The sequence below is a fragment of the Molothrus aeneus genome, chromosome 1, assembly GCF_037042795.1.
Source record: "Molothrus aeneus isolate 106 chromosome 1, BPBGC_Maene_1.0, whole genome shotgun sequence".
Lineage (NCBI taxonomy): Eukaryota > Metazoa > Chordata > Aves > Passeriformes > Icteridae > Molothrus > Molothrus aeneus.
The window spans coordinates 56,332,034-56,350,740 of NC_089646.1; positions in this window are offsets into that span (position 1 = coordinate 56,332,034).

Consider the following 18,707-nt stretch of genomic DNA (forward strand, 5'->3'; position numbering starts at 1 on the left):
ATATTCCACCGCTACCCCCCCCGCCCCCTTTCTGTCTCTCTCTCTGGGCCTAGCTTAAAGCTACAAGACCCATTTCTGAGCAAAAAGACAGACGACTGGGATACGAGCATCATAAAGACACTGCAGGACAGTATGGAAGAAGCTATTTTTAAATAACAGTATGCACAAAATCATTAGAGTATTCATCATGCTATTACAATGCAATACTTGCAGCAAAACACAAAATATTGCCTTTTGTTTACAAATGTATCTGAACAACTTCCAGAAACACAAAAAGCATGTGTGGCTCAAAGAATTTTACTCCCTTACATAGAAAAGACCTAACTGTATGAAATATAGATGTTAAAATACCCAAACTACAATACCTTTTGATGTTGTAGTAATTTTGCCAGTACAGCAGTGATAGCTGCTTCAACAGCATCATGGTTATCAGATAACTCCAATTGAATTCTAATGCAAAAGAGTCAAACACACAAATACTGAAAGGGGAGTAATAGGATCTGAAATTTGTGATTGATCCTTACTGTGTGTCAAGGTCTTGCTTCCAACTGAAATGAATGTATTCTGAATTTAAATTTTATACTCCTTGGTTTTCTCTGGCAAATAGAATATTAATATAATGAACAGAAGTCTTTATATGCATAAAATTTAGCACTGATTTTAACTGACTTTCTTAGAAGTCTTTTTTGGAACAGATTTTTCTAAGAATATCTGATAAAGAGGCGTTATTTAAGCACCTCAGGCTAAACAGTTGATAATGCATGTATCAATATTAGTAATTTTTGGATTTAATTCCATCTTTTTGCCAATATACTCACTTTTCATTATGATTTCCAAATTTTGCCTGACAATGCCAGTTCTATTTCCAAGCAATTAGCAAAATCTCTGTCACTAGTTCAGTGACATAAAATGCAGATACTTTCTGTAAATAATATGTTTACCATCCAGGATGAAATTCATCACCTTGCATTGGGTTCATAAAAGTTCTCTCTCACCCTGCTAAACCACAAACTAAAGTTTTACACTGTATATGCATCATTTTGCCTGTATAACTTCACCAGCATGAATAACTAGGGACAGTATGGCCCAATACCAATAACTGCTGCCTGTGGTACAAATGAGTACATGAAATAGCCCAAGAACAAAACTTATTAACTCCTTCTACTTTAAAAGCAGTTGTGCTCAGAAAATTGATTCTTAAAATATCAGCTTTGAACTTGTCACTAATGTTTTACCTCTTCAGTTTCTGAATATGTGTGTAACTCAAACACCACTTGAAAGACACACAGGACACACTGGTGGGTTTGTTCTTTCAGTTCCGTAGATTCTTGCAGTTATCCAACACAGAAAATAGATGTTCTGCTAGGAAGCAGAGTTAGAAAATTTCCCTCATTAATCTGACACACAATTTGTCTAGGGGATCATAAATTCTGAGGACACTTGACCTTAATTTTGGAGAAATGGGTAGTCTTTTACATATTGCAGACCTAGACCATCTTGTTTCGTAAATAGGGACTGAGATTTAGAAATATGTGGAGATCCAGTATATTTTTTTTCTTTCTTGCTACTGCTGTGAAGCTTTTGCTGAAGCTGTAAATTTTCCTGACCCTCTTTAAACCAGAAAAATTTAGCAAACTACTTTTTCCATCTCATGGCAGTAAAAATTGACTGGGTTTTGTTGAGACACTGGTTCCTGATAAAATGAATGCTTTGGAATTAATTTTTCAGCATTTATTTTGAATGGCATATTTTTTAAGTTCTTAAGACTTGCATTTTATGATTTAGTGGTTTATGTGTTACAGTGTTAGATTGACATCTGGAGTTGATCTTAAAGGTCTCTTCTCACCTGAAGATTCTGTGATTCTATGATAATAAAAACATTTTTTTCTGATCTCAATCTTTTGATGAATGTGAAAAAAGTAATGTAATATGACTTTCACTAAGACTTTTTCTTGATTTAGAGTGTGGCCTGTTTCACAGTGTAATCTTGTTTGTTTGCCGCAGTTATTCAATAAGCCTAAGTAAGAGTTTTAGGTAAAATATTTGTGAATGCTTTTCTTTTTCTTTAATCAGATTACAAGCTACTTAAACAGTGAGTTTTATAGAAATAAACCTTATAGAGACAGCAGAGAACTACTGAAGTAAACTAAAGGAAATTCATGAAATTTAATACATGTTTCTTGGAAGACTGAAGAATTCTTGATACAGATGTGGTTCTATAATATATATGTGCACTGTTTGATTTCCAAAAGTTATTACTGAATATACAGCATAAGAACAATCAATTTTATTTGATTTGATCTTTGGGATATTTGATTACATTTTCTAAAAAAGGAATCTTGTGTATTAGACATGCCAATATGTATCTGGATACCTGTGAAATGGATTTTGTAGAAGTTGGATTTGGCTCAACACTTTAAAAATGAAGTCAATATAAAGCAAAACAAGGCCCTCTATGCCTTCAAAAGTATGCAAATATACATTTTGTGCTTTTCCCAGCCTAATGTCTATGCTTATGCAGAAAGTGCCCATATAGTGCACTGAGCGAAAGAGCTTCTGGGAATTTCAGTCTTACCTAAATACATCAGTGACTTTTCTTCACCAAACAGTTCTTCAAATGTAGAATCCTGCTAAGTCTTCCTTGCTATAGAATTATTTGAGTTTTAAATAATCTGTGTGTATACAGTAAAATCTTAATGAAGTTAAATCTTCCTCTATTCTTTTCACTTCTCTTCTATATGATATTGAAGCATTTCTGAAATAGTTTATATAATCAATGTTCCTAAGTAGATGCTTAGTGCTAAGATCTGTCTGCACTAAGAAGTGTATTCTAGGGCAGGTTCTAGTATATTTATCTATTTATCTATCTATATTTATCTATGAATTCCTAGATAATATGTTTCAATGACTAGATGATGATGATCTAATTTTATTAACTGTTTCATCCAGAAAGCATTATTACTGAAAGCATTGTTTTGCCATATTGTACAAAATAATAAATTTCCTGGATTTCTATAAATAAATTATAATCTTATTTTATAGATAATAGTTTCAAGGAAAGTTTTAGAAAATCTTGATATATCAGCTGTTGCTTAGTTGCAGCAGTTGCTCAACTGTTGCTTAGCTTTCTAAATCTATACCACCTAAGACTTTAAGAATCTTCAATAAGTGTTTTTAAGGCCTGACTACAATTGCTTGGTTATTTTGGACAAGATACTAGGCAGAACAGTCAAAATGTACGTCCCTCTGGGTATTGCACTTCTTTCACTAGAAATACAACCTGGATTCATCTTTTCATCTTCTAAAGAGATTGATTTGATAGTTTATTACGTTTGCATTAAATTTGAGGTTTCTGTTCAATTTCGTGAGGTTCACAATACTCAAATACTGGGTACTAGTCCATCTTGTGCAAAAAACTTTCACCTAACACATAGAACACTAAGAGTCTGGCTAGGAGAGAGGACAGACATGAATACTTTCAGGCTGTCCCCAGTCACAGTTTCTTTCAGCACATGGTTTTTGTAAATGATTTATATTTCACATTAACAACCAATTAACAAAGGACATTTTATTTTTCTTTAAAACTATTCTTACTCAAAGTCTTTCTCTTTGTACTTGTACTTGCTTTACCTATGAAGAAAAGAAACCTTTTAGTTATTTAGTTTTCAAAGTTTTAAAAGAGAATTATGCCATCTTTAAGATTTTAAGTTCATACACATAGTGAATGAAGTAGTACACACTTGGGAGTTCCATTCAACTTACACTCCTCTGAGTGCTGAGAGCAAATTGAAACACATACATACTGCCTAAATTCTGATAAGAAATTTATTATACTGTGCTGGAACAAAATTAGGGAAGAGGAGAAACTTCATTCATTGCAGTATTCTAAATTTTTAAACTTTCTTCAAAGATTTTTTGATTGCTTTCTCTGCAATTTTTCTTTCCTCTTGCTAGGCTATGTCTGTGTTAATATCTGTCTGTGACTAAAGCCAGAAAAAAGGGTATTCAGTGCTAGTCTTTGTACAATATATTATTTTAGGCACAATCCTGGGACAATAGACTCTGGAATTTTATATCATCTATCAAAGAATTTATGTATCAGATGACAAAAGGATAGACTAACCCTGTTGCTATAGAATGATGCAGTCTTTTAAAATAAGAATCGCTGAACAAAAAAAAGGATCTTCATTATTATACTGCAAAATTTCATTATCATATTACTTTGTGGTTTGGCTAGCACAAATGTCTATCTTTGATTAGGTCCACTGACATATGTAAAGTGAATCCCACTTTTATTACAGTTTTTCATCATACATATTTGCACCATCAGCTCCTCCTCTGCACAGGGATTCTATACCTCCAGCATGTATTTTAGCACTTCTCAAGGTAGAACAGGATTGTTAGGTAGTTATATGGTCTAATTTATGATTTAAAAAAAAAAATTATTTAAATTCACTGAGTGACTTTTCACAAAAATCCATGTCTTGGAACTTCTGCTAACAAAAGACACATTTCAGGTATGCTTATTTTAATCTATCAGTCTGTCAGAAAAGTAGATGGGATTATACTTCAGAGCTGAGTTAACAGCTATTAGTGTATAGCTGGTAGATAATTTTAGGGATAGTATACTCTGGCTGAAGAAATTTAAGACTCTGAGAATTTAGCTGGGCTATTTTGATTGCGTTGGTATATTTAATAGTGGCATGCATTTAAGATGCAAAGCAATAAACTGCCATTTCTACATTGAAAATGTTTACTATTTGTTGAACTAAAAGTAAATATTAACTTATCAATCAAACTACTTTCCTAAGACTGGTACTACTTGCTCTGAAAGTCAAATTGCTTTTTTTTATATTGTTTTTACTGACAATTTTGTTGTCATTATTTTCTGGTTTGTAAAAAAGAAATTAAGAAATGAGTTAGCAGATAAACTTTCTTTAAGTTGCAAATAGTATTTGATTATACAAAAAAGTATTGTTTACTTTAATGTGTATCCAAATTAGAGTTACTGGGGATAAAACTAGCTGATGATCATGGTGGGTCCCTTCCAACCTGAAAAATTCTGTGATTCTGTGACACTCTGCGATTTTCTTGACTCATATATTATTGCTTATTTTTTAATCCCTTCTGCAGATCTACTTTTAAAATATCCTGTGGACAGCTGAAAGCATCTTAAAATTTCACTTACCTACTCATAACCGTCCATCATTCACTCAAACAAAAAAAAAAGAAGCAGTATGTTTGTTGGGTTTTCATTGGTAATGTGAAATTGATACCTTTAGAAATCCAGTGAATGTTTTCATAAGGTACACAAAGTTGCACAAAGTTTTCATCAGGGTGCTTAAAGCAGGCTTCATGATGTGATATATGTTTGATGAAAAGGAAATTCAAAAACTAAATGCATTCAACCTACCTAATTATTTTCCTGAAAGGTCTAATTTATTGAAAAGTATAGTCCTAATATATTAAGGAACGTACACATTTCATTGACATGACACACAGAATGAGAAAGATGAGTAAATGCAAGCAGCATATTTTCTTTGAATGAGTCAGAGTTCAGGTGACAGACCATATTTCACACACTTCAGAAATGGATAAAACAATGGAAGCTACATCAGAGTGAGTCAGGTATGATGTAGTAATACAATACTGGAATGACAGTGAATTAAGAAGGAAAGCTTAGTAACCCTTTTGTAATTACTGCCCTGATGGAGCTATACTATGCTCATGATTAAGCTAAGAGCTTTCACAGCACTTGAACAATGCAGTGTTACCTAATCAATTTAGAGTTTAGAATTGGTTCTAACATGTTTGGTCTATGATTAATAGTACGGTGAAACACACACTACTTGTTTTCTATCCTGCCCCTTTCCCTCAAGGAAAAGTCAATTATTTTATTAACAACTGGCTATTATGCTACAATTTCTTACTTCCTCTGGTCAAGGCAGCTAAACTTAAAGGTACTTTTCTCTCCCCCTTTTCCTCTTTCTATATTATTTCCTGGTCCTGGAACTTCAGCAGGACTTCAGCCACTCACAAAAATGACAGACTTGCATCCAAATCTTGAATCACCAAGGATCTATTTCTCAGTAAAATAAATGTTTGCAACAGCTTTCCTTACTCTAAACAACCCAAACCTTTTTTAGACTTTATTAGAAACAGTTCTTATTTGGTCATTAGTCCCAGTGTTTCAGATGGAAAAGAGGTGAGGATTAGGTACATCTGGATCTGATTCCATCTCTACTAAAGAAGTCAGTTATCTGCCAGCCTGTTTTACAAGGCGTGAAAAGACTGAGCAGCTAAGCAAGTTCATTGGATTAATTTGTCAGCAGTGAATGGGGAGGAAGAAATGAGAAAAATCCGTACCATGCTTATTTTTTAATGTTAGAAGAATTTTAATATAAAAGGCTGAAGACAAGTCCTAAGAGTTACATTGAGCTGAAAAATGTATAAATTGGTTATCAAGTCATATTCCTGTGATCTAGAAGGGACTAATTATTCTAAGAATGAAAGTATTTAAGTGGTCCCTTAGTATTAAAAGTGATGGACTTGTTTACACTGTCTTATAGAGCCATACTAGAGTGCAATGTTTGCATTACATTACCAAACACTTCTGCTATCTTATCATATAAATAAACACACACCTCAGAAATTTCTACATCTTCAGGTGTAGAAATTTATATATGCTTAATGGTATCACATTCCCTGTGATCTCTGCTTTTACTGAGATAAAAAATTTTTTATATGTAGCTTGAGGACTTTGAGGTTTTCTTTAAATGGATTTTGAAAAAATATAAAGAAGATGCATCTAGTCTTTTTTAAAATTATTTTATGCTTAAAAGTAACTGACACACTTTAGAAAATTCCCTAATCAGCTGGTTTTATTTTCTCTGTATTCTTTTCATAAAGAACACTTAATTTTATTTTACTTTTGGTTACTATTATACGTATTTTTGCATCACATGATTATATTATCAGTATAATTCTGGTCCTAATGAACATTGCAATCAAGTCACTCTCCTCCTTAGCCTCTCTAACTGTAAGATAGGAAAAAACCTAGGGTTTTTTGTAAAGTGTTTTAAAATCCAAATTACCAGTAAGGTATGAAGTTTACTGTCCTGCATAATTTAAATCTGTGGTTGGGTTAATTAATGAACTCTAGTTAAAGCCTTAATATTCTATTGAGATCTATATAATTGTTATGCATATTCAGAAACATAGGAGAACAACCTCCTAGTTATGACTGTCAAATGATCCCTTACTTATTGAAAGATGTGTAGCTCACTGTGCTGGGAAAATAGTAGGAGAGGGATGTGTATGCAGAGAAAGAAAAAAACAGCAACAATGGAGGGCAGACGGGAAACTCCTTTGTAGGGCAAAGGAGTGACACGCAGGAAGGCCATGAATGAGAAGGGTTAGAGTAAATTGAAACCCTCAGAGGATCTATATAGACATTGCTCAATTTGGAAGTTAGTGCCAGTGTTTGTCACTGCAGAGACTAGAATATCCCAAGACACAAAGGACATGGAGAAGATTTGGACCAAATCCAGCTGAAAAATGTATTTGAGGATTTTAAAACATGTTTTGATGAAAGGAATGTGTATTTCAGGATAGCTTGGCAGCACTGGTTCTCAAACTCAAGGAGTCCTAGTTCAACCTTCCCAATATGTTGTCAAGAAAATATGAAGTCATGCCTGGAAGACAAGTTTGTGACGGAGCTTTGCCTGGGTTTACTAGGGCTTTTGAGGAAGTGGAATGACTCCCAGGAATGATTTTGATGAATAGGAAGAGAACCTTATTAGAATTCCAATGGGGTGTGCTAGTCCATAACGTGTGCAGGAAATGGCTGAAATTCTGAGGCAATTTGGCTGTTGTGTTTTTGTCTTTCTGGCTTAGATTTTTAAAAGTTCATTTTTGAATTTTAAATTTGGCCTAAAAATCTTTCTAGCCTGAAAAATCTAAAGCTTTACACTTATTCATCAAGAAGCTGCCTATACCCTTTTGTGCATTTTGAGCTTACAGTCACATTTTGGGTTATATTTAACAGCCATTTTGGGTTATATTTAACAGCCAAAAGAATATGTTTGCCAAAGATAACCCATAGACTATTATTAAATTAACAGTCTTGTATATCTTGTATTAAATTAACTTTCTTGTATGTGTGAGTTTATAAATACCTATGTATCATAACAGCTTTGGTTCCATGCTGGACCAAAGTTATATTAATCTTAGGATTACATTCCTGATAGTAGCCAATGCTTAGAGAGAGCATGTAGGGAACAGAGAAATCTCACAGTATTGATCATAGAAACATATCCTAACCATATACTCAGGTAATTAGTTGTTTGTTACACTGAGTGTTTTATATGCCTTCTTTAGGTGGGATGCTGAAATACGTTCATGTTTGACACGCAAGAAGTACTCAGGAGAGATACTGTGTACAAAAGGTGACAAAACTAAAATGGTGTATTCAGTGATCTGCTTTCAATGCAAACTTACATAAACTGAAAAAGAAACAAATCCTTTATTTATCATTAATACTTTTTAAAACTCACTCATAGCTGCCCCAGATAACTTCAAGTCTAAAGATAAGCATGTAGTTACTGAAGGTTTCTTCCAATCTGATGGCCACAAACATGAACTTGCTTATAAGAAAATACATTTACCCTTTTTCATATTTTCATCTCATTGCTAGATATAAAGTGGGATGATGTACATATTTTGTACATAAAACAAAAACAGGGGTTTGAGAATTTTTTTTCTTTCAACATTGTTATTGTAATGCTAGTATTAATGAAATTATAATGTTGGAGTCTAACTTTTCATTTTATTGGACTTGCACCTCTTTTCTAAAGATTATACCGACTCCTGGTAATCAAAATAATGATTTTATATCATTAGGAAATTATTAACACTAAGCAAAATGTATTATATCAGATACTTTGGGTCATGGATTACAGCAGCATTTGGGTAAACTATGATGAAATTACTCCCTGTTTAAACAATAAATTGAAAGAGTTTTCTATCTATCCTTCTCTTGCATTATTTTTTTTCACATGATATGGAAAGAAACTCCCTGATTTTACACATGGAGTTATTTTAAACCTACATGTAAAATTGTTTCTTAATAAACAAAAAAAAAAAATCTTAGCATTTAGATGTACACATTGTTTTCTTCTTCCTTTGAAAATGATTAAATCTGATCCTGTCAGAAGAGGAAATGACAAAAGGTATTGATGGGAAAGTGCACATAAGGACAAAAATGCAGAGCAGAACACCCAGGCTGCAAGTTTAATGCCTAAGTATGTGTTTAAAAGTTCATGTACCAATTGCCAAAGTGAACATACCCTTTCATGACTTATGTTCATCCATTTCTGCTTTCACATTAAGTCACACAAGCCCAGTATATAGTATTTCAGTTATTTACCTTCTGCTTCAAATTTCCAATGATAATATTCTTTTAGCAGAATAAGTACAGCCTCTTATATTTATATATATAAATAATATATAATAATAACATATAATAGTATATAATACATAATATATTACATATAATATATAATACATATTCCTGTTATATTTCCCATCTAAAGAAAGGTATCTGGAGTTCTGATAATATAGTGGAGATGGAAAGCAGAATATATTACATATGTTCTCATCTATTTTATTTCTTAAAGAAGTAGGATTATGATGAGAAAATCCACTGATTTCTGGCAAAGCTTTTAAGGCTGTATTATATCTTTCCATTTCATATACTTTTATTGTGAAGAATTACTAGTATTTTGAAAAAAATATTTGAACATGTTAAGAATTTCTTGCAACATGGAGATAATTGTATGTTTTTCATATTTAAGTTATTTGTTCATGTCTGAATTTAAAGTGGACATTTAAAGCTCACATTTTTTGACAAAAACTTTCCTATTTGAAATTTCTAATGTTTTTCAAGAAGGTTCATGTATCTTAACTACTTTCAATATGGAAGAAACAATGTTAGAACAGCAAAAAACTAGCAGTGTTTGGAACACCTTATAAAGCCCAGATCACTTTTCTGATCAGACCAAACCTTGAATTTTATTGGAGGTTCCTAAATACCAAATTACAGATTCAGTTTCACATAGGCCATATATACACTATTGAATTCTCTAGCATGTGTCAATTACCATGTTTTCTGATTTATATAGTCTTGAGATTAAATCCCTGAAATGAAAACAGTGAGATTAAATCCCTGAAATGACAACAGTGATTTTCTTCCAAAGTGTGATTTTTCTTAAACTGATTTTTCTTTTGCTGGTTCAGTCCTGTAACTAAACTAAATTACATTGTAGAGATAACTTCCTTTATGCCTTGCCTGAATGGTAAACTCACCTATGTGTTTACTTTAACTATGAGTTAATCAAAGAAAGCATAAATATGCTTACTCATCACTGTTAAGCCTTCTTCAAGGTGTGTACTGAATTGTTTAAACTAGTTGAAAATATTCTACCATGATCTAGGAATGCCCAAACTCGTGTTCTGGAAGACATGAACTGACAAGCATGCAGGAATCTTGTCAATACTACTGTGATTCAAAAGTCTTGGAGAATCTCCTCTTATGTCACTATTGTATTTTTCTGCTCCTTCAAGTCACCTAAAATGTATGACCTACAGGGGTCTTCAAAAAGTACCTGGGGCAGGTGTCATGTTTGTCATATTACATGGCAAGCCAAGTGATACAAGCAGGACTAGGTTTGCTTGCCTTTCAACCTTTTCAGGTTCTGCATGTGTTCTCACTATACTATATACATATAAGCATGTAAGAAATTACAGTTTTATGAACATATTCCTTACAAACTGTTCATCACAGATTTAATAATTTTTAAAAATAATTAAATAATTTTCTCCTCCGAAATTATCTTACTTTTTTTGCTGCAATGTTAAATTAAAACAGTTAATCCTTAACCACCATCTTGTTTATTTTGGTGCAGCTTTTCTATATTCTTTCACCTAAATAGTTACTTAGACTTCCACTTGAGTTTTATATAATTTTTTCTTTTATCTGACATGCTAGCAAAAAAATCTAATTCTAGAAATATATGGTAAGGGGAGGGCGGAAATATAACCAGAGGTAGGCATAGCATGTGTATTTCAATAATAGAAAGTAATACAAAACCCATGCAGACATTGCAAAATAGTTTTTTTCATCATCTCTGCTGTATTAATTTATCAAGAATTTTTTTCTACTCTTCTCAGAGAATTTCTATGTGATCTAAATTAATTACTTCAAGGTCATAATCTTCTCTTTACCTTCCTTATACTGTGTAACAGTAATATGATGCAGCCAGTTTAAACTGTTTGTCCTAAAGGCCCTATAAATGGGTCAACACAAGTCATATTTTAACTGGTTCTGTTGTAGATTATTTGGTTACTAAGAGCACTTGCAATAGGATCTTTAAATGACACTGATCTTGCCATGACATACTGAAGAATATGCTGTAATTTAAATATGGAGACATTCAATAATGTGAATCTGAAAGCACAAAAAGCCTACTTTTACTTTGCAATATTTTGGAGTTTGCTCCTTTAGATGTTAAGGAAGTGTCAGAGCTGGCATGCAGTCAGGGGTCCATGCTGCACACTGAGCCCATGATTACCACTAACTGATCTGTGGTTCCATCCAAACAAACATCCACAATGATCTTATTAAACATTTGTGTTTCATGTAAACTTCAAAAAAACAGATGTATTAAAAGAACAAACAATACCACTTGTCCATACTGCAAATTAAAATGGAAAAGAGACATGACAGAAAGTTTTAAGGGAAAGAGATTTGAATGGGGGGGAAGTCAAGAAATAATTGCTCATTTTTTTCTGAAATGTCATTTTTCTTGCCTAAAAATTTCTGTCAAAGATTTACTTCCAAGTGTGATAGTTGACCAGCGCCCTGCCACCCTTTCAATCCTCAATGGGCCTGGAGAAGAAAACAAGAATAATCTTGTGAGTCAAGGCAGAAACAGGGACGTTGTTTACCAATTACTGTCATGAGCAAACCAATTTCAGTTTGGGGAACAGTAATTTAATTTACTTCCTATTAAAATAGATCTAGATGGTGAGAAACAAAGACAAAACCTAAACCACCTTCCTCTTAATCATTCCCCACCTTTTTCTCAGAGTGAACTTCCCTCTAATTATGGAGTCCTATTCTTCCTCTCTACCTCTGCCCCGAGCAGGAGGGAAGCTGCACTCAGTCCATAATCACACCTGGAACCTCTCTTGCACCTCATCCCCCTCTCCCCTCGGGGCTGGCAGCGCCATTTCACTCCATATCACCTCACACATCCCTGCCTAGCACCTGATCTCCTTTCCCATCTCCTCTTCCTCCAGCGGGGTTTGCGGGACTGTAGGGCTGCGGGGCTGTGCCCTGCGCTCAGACTGCTGGAGCCGGCTGGAACCTGCTGTGTCCGGCTCGGGGCAAACCGATCCTCTCTTAAGAGAGCCTGCAGAGGCTTGGCGAGATCCCTGCGAGCGCCTGGTACAACAAAAAACAGTAGATGAACTTATAATAATTGATAAAGTTGGTTAAAAATACAACTGGCAAGTGTCTAATACCTTTGCATTGGGAGTTCTCTATTTATGAAGCTCTCAAGAATGTTAACTGAAATTTAATCATAGTCAGTCAGTGGTAATGTATCTGGAATTAAGAGGTAAAGAAAAAGAACTAAGTCAAACTGTCTATTTAATTTTTGGTGGGGCAGGCAAAGCATTTCACAACATTATTTTCCATCAGAAAATGCCCATCTGGCATATTTTTTCACAGAAAATGTTACTGAATACTTTTGGTAGAATTTTATTTACTAATTTATTTTTGTTTAGTATGTATTTGAAATCTTGTCTGGTAGTAATATTAGTTTTTTACATTCCTGAAATAATAGTTTCTGATTTATAAGGTCTTTTGACTTTTGGTTATGACTTTAGACTAAAAAAAATATTAGAAGTGAAATTCTGAGTTTCATTTCCCTCTAAAATTTCAGTGTCAGTTTCTGGATAAATCAGGTTATGCAACTCCAGGTTCACAAAACGCCTAAGATGTCCTGACCTGATAGTAATTAATTGATACATCTTAGAGGTCAATCTTTTTTACCTCCTGTGATGTTATTTATAGAAGAAAACTGGCTTAATAACTTTAATAGATACCACCCGTTGTCTCTAAGCCTCATGATCTGTTTTAGATAAAGTCCTCTAACTCTCTGAAACCCATCAGTTTTTCAGTGAACTTCTGTATGCTGTGTGCAAACCCAGCAGATTGGCTCTGACCATAGGCTCACACCCATGTGTTATGCAGAAGAATTCCTCAGAGCCACAGCTTTGATGTATGGACTGCTTGTATTCCTAACTAAATATATTGTAGGTTAATCTTAGTTAGCTTATGGTGGTAGAATATGAAAATGCCAATTTGCTCCTGTGTGTTTTATTCAGATAAAGGACATTTCTTTTCCCATTGTGTTCAGCTAGATACTAATATTAGTCACCTAATTAAAGTCTAGATAAATTAGAAGTAGAAATGTAATTTAAACTACTGATTGAAACACATAATTACTTTATGACAGATAAATTTCAGTGCTCATTTTTCATAGCACCCTATCTCCTGTGAAGTTTAAAAGTCTTGATATAATTCTAGAATACTATAACATTAAAAATCTGGAGTAAAAATTTATTTTGTCAAAGAAAAAATATAATTTGTCAATCCACAAAACTGCAGAGAAAAGCTTACAAATGTACATATGCTTCAAACAAAGACAATAATTACATTTTAGGGAAAATAATTTTCTCATCTTCAACTTTACATTTGTGGGCACTACTTATGGTAGTGCTCAGAAATAGCGCTTTTGTCTAGAATTCTGTTCATAAATATAGGCATAGACAGTGACCATTTCTCTCCTTTGAGAATTACTGCAATGTATATGGAAAACATATGTCTAAATATTACACATTATGATGTAAAGCATATCATTGCTTTTCAGTGAAAAATACTGAATACTGAAACTGGCAAGAAAAAAACAACAAAAAAAAGAACCTTACACTAAAGGCTCTTCCAAGATAGGATAGTTTTGTGTTATAAGAATTTGTTTTTATGTATCACATTGGCCTACAAGAAAATTTTGATAGAATCAGCCGAGCTTAGAAATTCATCAGATTTTTTCCACTAGCCATAAAAAATTGATGTCAAAGGAATCACAATTTGGTGTTATACGAGGGACTAACTTTCAGAAGTGGGACTGTACATCAGGTCCCAGCTGCTTCATTTTGGGAAGTTCATATTTTTGCACATTGTCTTGGCTTTCGATTTCTCACAGTAGTTTAGTTAATTAGCTTACACATGTTGACTGTTTACCAATTCCACTGTATACCTGCAAAATGGAGATATAATAATACTTGTAAACCTAAGTCAGGTCTAGAAAATTCGACTGGTAGATACTCCTTGTAGGATAAATTTTTGCAACATACTACAAGATAAGATCACAAGACATGGTGTGAAGATGAGAAGGGAATATGGACCAAAGATCGGGGAAGACTGCCAGAACGTAAAACAGCTGTTATACAACAAAGGTCCCTTGCAGCATTGTGGTCTATATATATTAAAAGCATGGCCACAATGCCATGAAGTTAATCCTGTAACTTGATCTACAGTTAATCTATGCAACTCATTTGCATTCATTGATTACTTTTACACCAGCAAATTAAAGATGACTGGATGGTTTTCTGACATGGAGGCCCATGCCTATATTTTAAGGACTCTTAGCTTCCAAAACAGGCTAGCTATATGCAAACTATCCCCCAGGAATACCTCCTATCTGCCAAATGATTACTTGGATTTGTGAGGGAGAATATTATTTGCCATGAAAACATACAAGGGATGGTTCTCACAATAAATATAACCAAGAAAATATTAATTCATAATTAGCAGCCTGTTTGGATGATTTTTTTGGTAGAGATTTATTAAGTTTAAATGAGGTTTGAATTAATAGACTTCAGAAACTTATGTAATAAGGAATATGCTTTTTACATTAGAGAAAGTCAAGGACCTTTGTCTTCAAATGGCCTAGGTTCCTAAATATAGTTTTTAAGTACAATTTTTCACCTGCTCAGCTCAGCTGCCATTAATAATGAAAATACCTAACTTGCAACAAGTTGAATCATCTAGGCACTCTGATTTCATCTTTGAGTAAATTTAAAACCAAATTGGTTGGTGATGGTGCCAAATTGCTCCACATAAAAAGACACAAAATTTGTGGTTTGTCATCCTTGGACTATACTTGTTCTTTGAAAGTCTGGACCTTGAGACTCCCAGGGTAATAGCCTAGCAGCTAAGTCGAACATCCATTTTAATTCATTTTATAAATGAACAAATATGTCATTATTTTATAGAGTTGTATTTCTTCTCTTCTTGTAACAAGAGAGTCCTCTCTTTCTTCTCTCTTGTAACATGAATCTATAAAAACACCATAGTTCGCACATATTCATGACCAATGAACATTAAAGAAGATGGAATAAGGATTTTAGATTGTATGTATCACATTTCATTTGGGTATGCGAAGCACTGTGACATTGAGTGTAAAATGGGACTGAAGGAAGAACACCTCTTCAGATTGTTTTCTTGAGCTATGGTAGATATAATTTTCATATATGTTTAAGATTGTGTATTCTGCAGGTATGAAAGTGGAGTTGTTGACAGAGGTTGCTAGTTAGTTCAGGTGACTTTGTACTGGACTTTGTGAATCCCATTCTTTGACTCCCAGTTGACCTTAGTCATTTTGTACACCTGACTTGACACTTGACGTGGGGTTATATTTTCCAGTGTGACAGATCAGTTACAAGTTAGTTGTTCCAATATTCTACGTAATTTCTATCTTTCTGATTTAATTTAAGATAACTAAAAATAATGTGTTCAAACTATTGTGCAACTTAGCGTAAATCATTAATATTTGCACATGACTTTTCTCATATTTACATGGTACTGTAATCACCCTGAACCTTGATCATAGACTTATATAGGCATTTCTAATGCTGAAGAGCTTTCATGCTGAACTAGACTAGAAATTAACATAAGTCTACTCTAACCCAAACTGTGGATTTATTTAAAAATAACCCTTAATGCTAATTTAGCAGAAATACAACACTGTCATTTTATTGGTACATACATTTTTTTATGTCTCTAAGAAATATTTTTTATTAAATTGATTGCAAACTTCTTTTAGGTACTAGAATATCTGTGACTTTATAAATAAAAAATGTAAAGGAAAAAGATGATAGACTTATTGTAAGAAGAATGTCCCCTTAGCACTTAGATAATAACCACCAAGCTTTGTGTGCTTACATCAAAGTTAAATGGAAGCAGAAAATCATAGATACTGATGATATAATTTTTTTTGTTACATCCACTTTTTCTGGGAAGTGAAAATTTTCAGTCTCATAGCTTGCCCTTATAATCATTGCACACACAGGGGCAGATGTATTACAGATGGAGTAAACAGGATAAAAATAGTGGACTTATATGTGTTCATTCTGTGTAAGTCATAATGATAGCATATAAATTTAACACAAGTTTTAATTTAAAATTGTTTGAATACCACTATGGTAAGATGTATGACAGTATGCTGAGCTCTCTTGGGAATGCATATACTCACATTCTATGTACACATGGACTTTATTGCACTTGGGGACAAGGATTTTTTTTTTTCTTAGAAGGCTTTGGGAACAGACACCATTTAGCCTGACAGCAGTTTTATTAATCCTCTGGCATTTAATTCAAAATGCATGTATTATGCTAGTTTTAAAATAGGAGTAAAACAAGTTTTTGTAGGAAATTGTAGACCCTGAAGTGTTTATTCATTGATCAAAAGGCATGTTTAGCTGATCACTTTGCTCTTTTCCCTTATTATGATAATGATAATGATCCATTTCATATCTGCCTGCTGTAGTGCAATATTTGATTATCAGTTTTCAAAGACTATAGCAGATACTATTTTTGTTTTGTCTGTAGGCTGCTTGGTGACTGAAAGTCACTGCAATGTAGTAAATGTTTTTCTCAGATACCACCTGCTAGATCAAGTGGTGAATTCATATAAGGATTAAAGATCCACAAATGTTTTCTCCATGGTTTTGAAGCTCCTGTCATTAACTGAGTAGCACAGGGAATAGAAAATTCTACCAGTTTGTCCTGAACATCATAAAATACTTTGCTCATTCAGGTTCTTTTGAAGAATTATCCTCTATCAGCAGTTCTCTTTAACCTTTCTTGAGTGTGGAAAAATGGTAGCTGATATAAGGTTGTTCTAAATATATCATAAACAATAGTAAGATTTTAAAATTTATATTCAAGAAATGTCCATCCAGATTTCTAAGCATCTTTGAAATTAATTGCAAGAAGGAATGCTAGTAAAAGCAATGAAAATAGTTGTGTGTATTTCTTCTTACAGTTTTAACCACGTTTGAATCTAATCCATCATCACAGTATTACCAACCTATCATAGCCTGAAAACTGTCATTTAGTGTTATGTCTTATGCAGTTAGATTAACATACTGTTAATCTAGCTGCATCAGTATGTCTTCACAATATGGAGACATTGGGACACCACAAAGGTGTAACAAAATTAAACCATAATGGAATTAATCAGCTGGGGGATGTTGCTAAAATTTTTGAGATTTTCTTTTTAAGAAAGAAAAGGAATGCAATAAAATGTTTTGTTAATTTTTCTGCCTGTCTGTTTCTTGTCTTATTGACATGAACCATTTGTCAGCGTGGGTTCTAAACATAATCTTGTTATGAAGATCTCTACCACAAAGCATGATCACTCTGCATTTCACCACAGATGCACTAGTACTTAAGAACACACTCTTACATGGCATAGATTAACACTGCAAAGTGTAGATGCTTACACTAGAAAAGACTAGTTTAGGTAGGCTGTTTATTAATGTTTTTTGTTTGAGAAACGCGTCAACATCCCACATCATACAAAGTCAGCTAAGCTTCTTTTTTAAGTTGTTTCAGATAGTTCTATATCTACAACACAGTTCTGTCTAGCTGTGTCTACTGGTTGTTGCTTGGAGTGCTATAGTTGCTGAGTTTTCATTTAATCTGTTTTCACAAGTGGGAACTTATACCAGTTATTGTTTGGTTTGTTTCAAAAAAATTCACTCATATCATATTCTAATTTCTTTTTCATACCTTGAAGCTTTGTCTACATACAGTAATGTTCCAGTAATATTCAGTAGATTTTTATTTAGGAGAGTTGGCCTAGATGTAACTTGTGGACCAGATTTGATATATGGTTTTCAGTAATGTGGCTACAGTTGGCCTTGTCTGTAATCTGACCCATGATTCACACTCTACTGAGAGTGTTGGCTTGTAATAGTAATGATTGATCTCATTGTAGGACTGTGCAGTCAATGTGAGACAGACTTTGGCAGGGAGGAACAATTATTTTTGAAATTAAGCATGTACCCTTAGGCTTCTAGAAGTCTGTTACTGCTATCTGCCCTGGAGTACTGTGAGGTTGTGTACTTTGTCATGCATGCTTATTGCAAATAAAACAACCTATCGACATTGAATTAATGCAATTTCATACCTTATGTAATTTTTCCAGTTGTTCTTTTGCTTTTGACACTTTATCAGTTTGTTCTGAATATGGGCAAATCTGCTTGGATATGTTTTAATACGTAATGGTATAAAA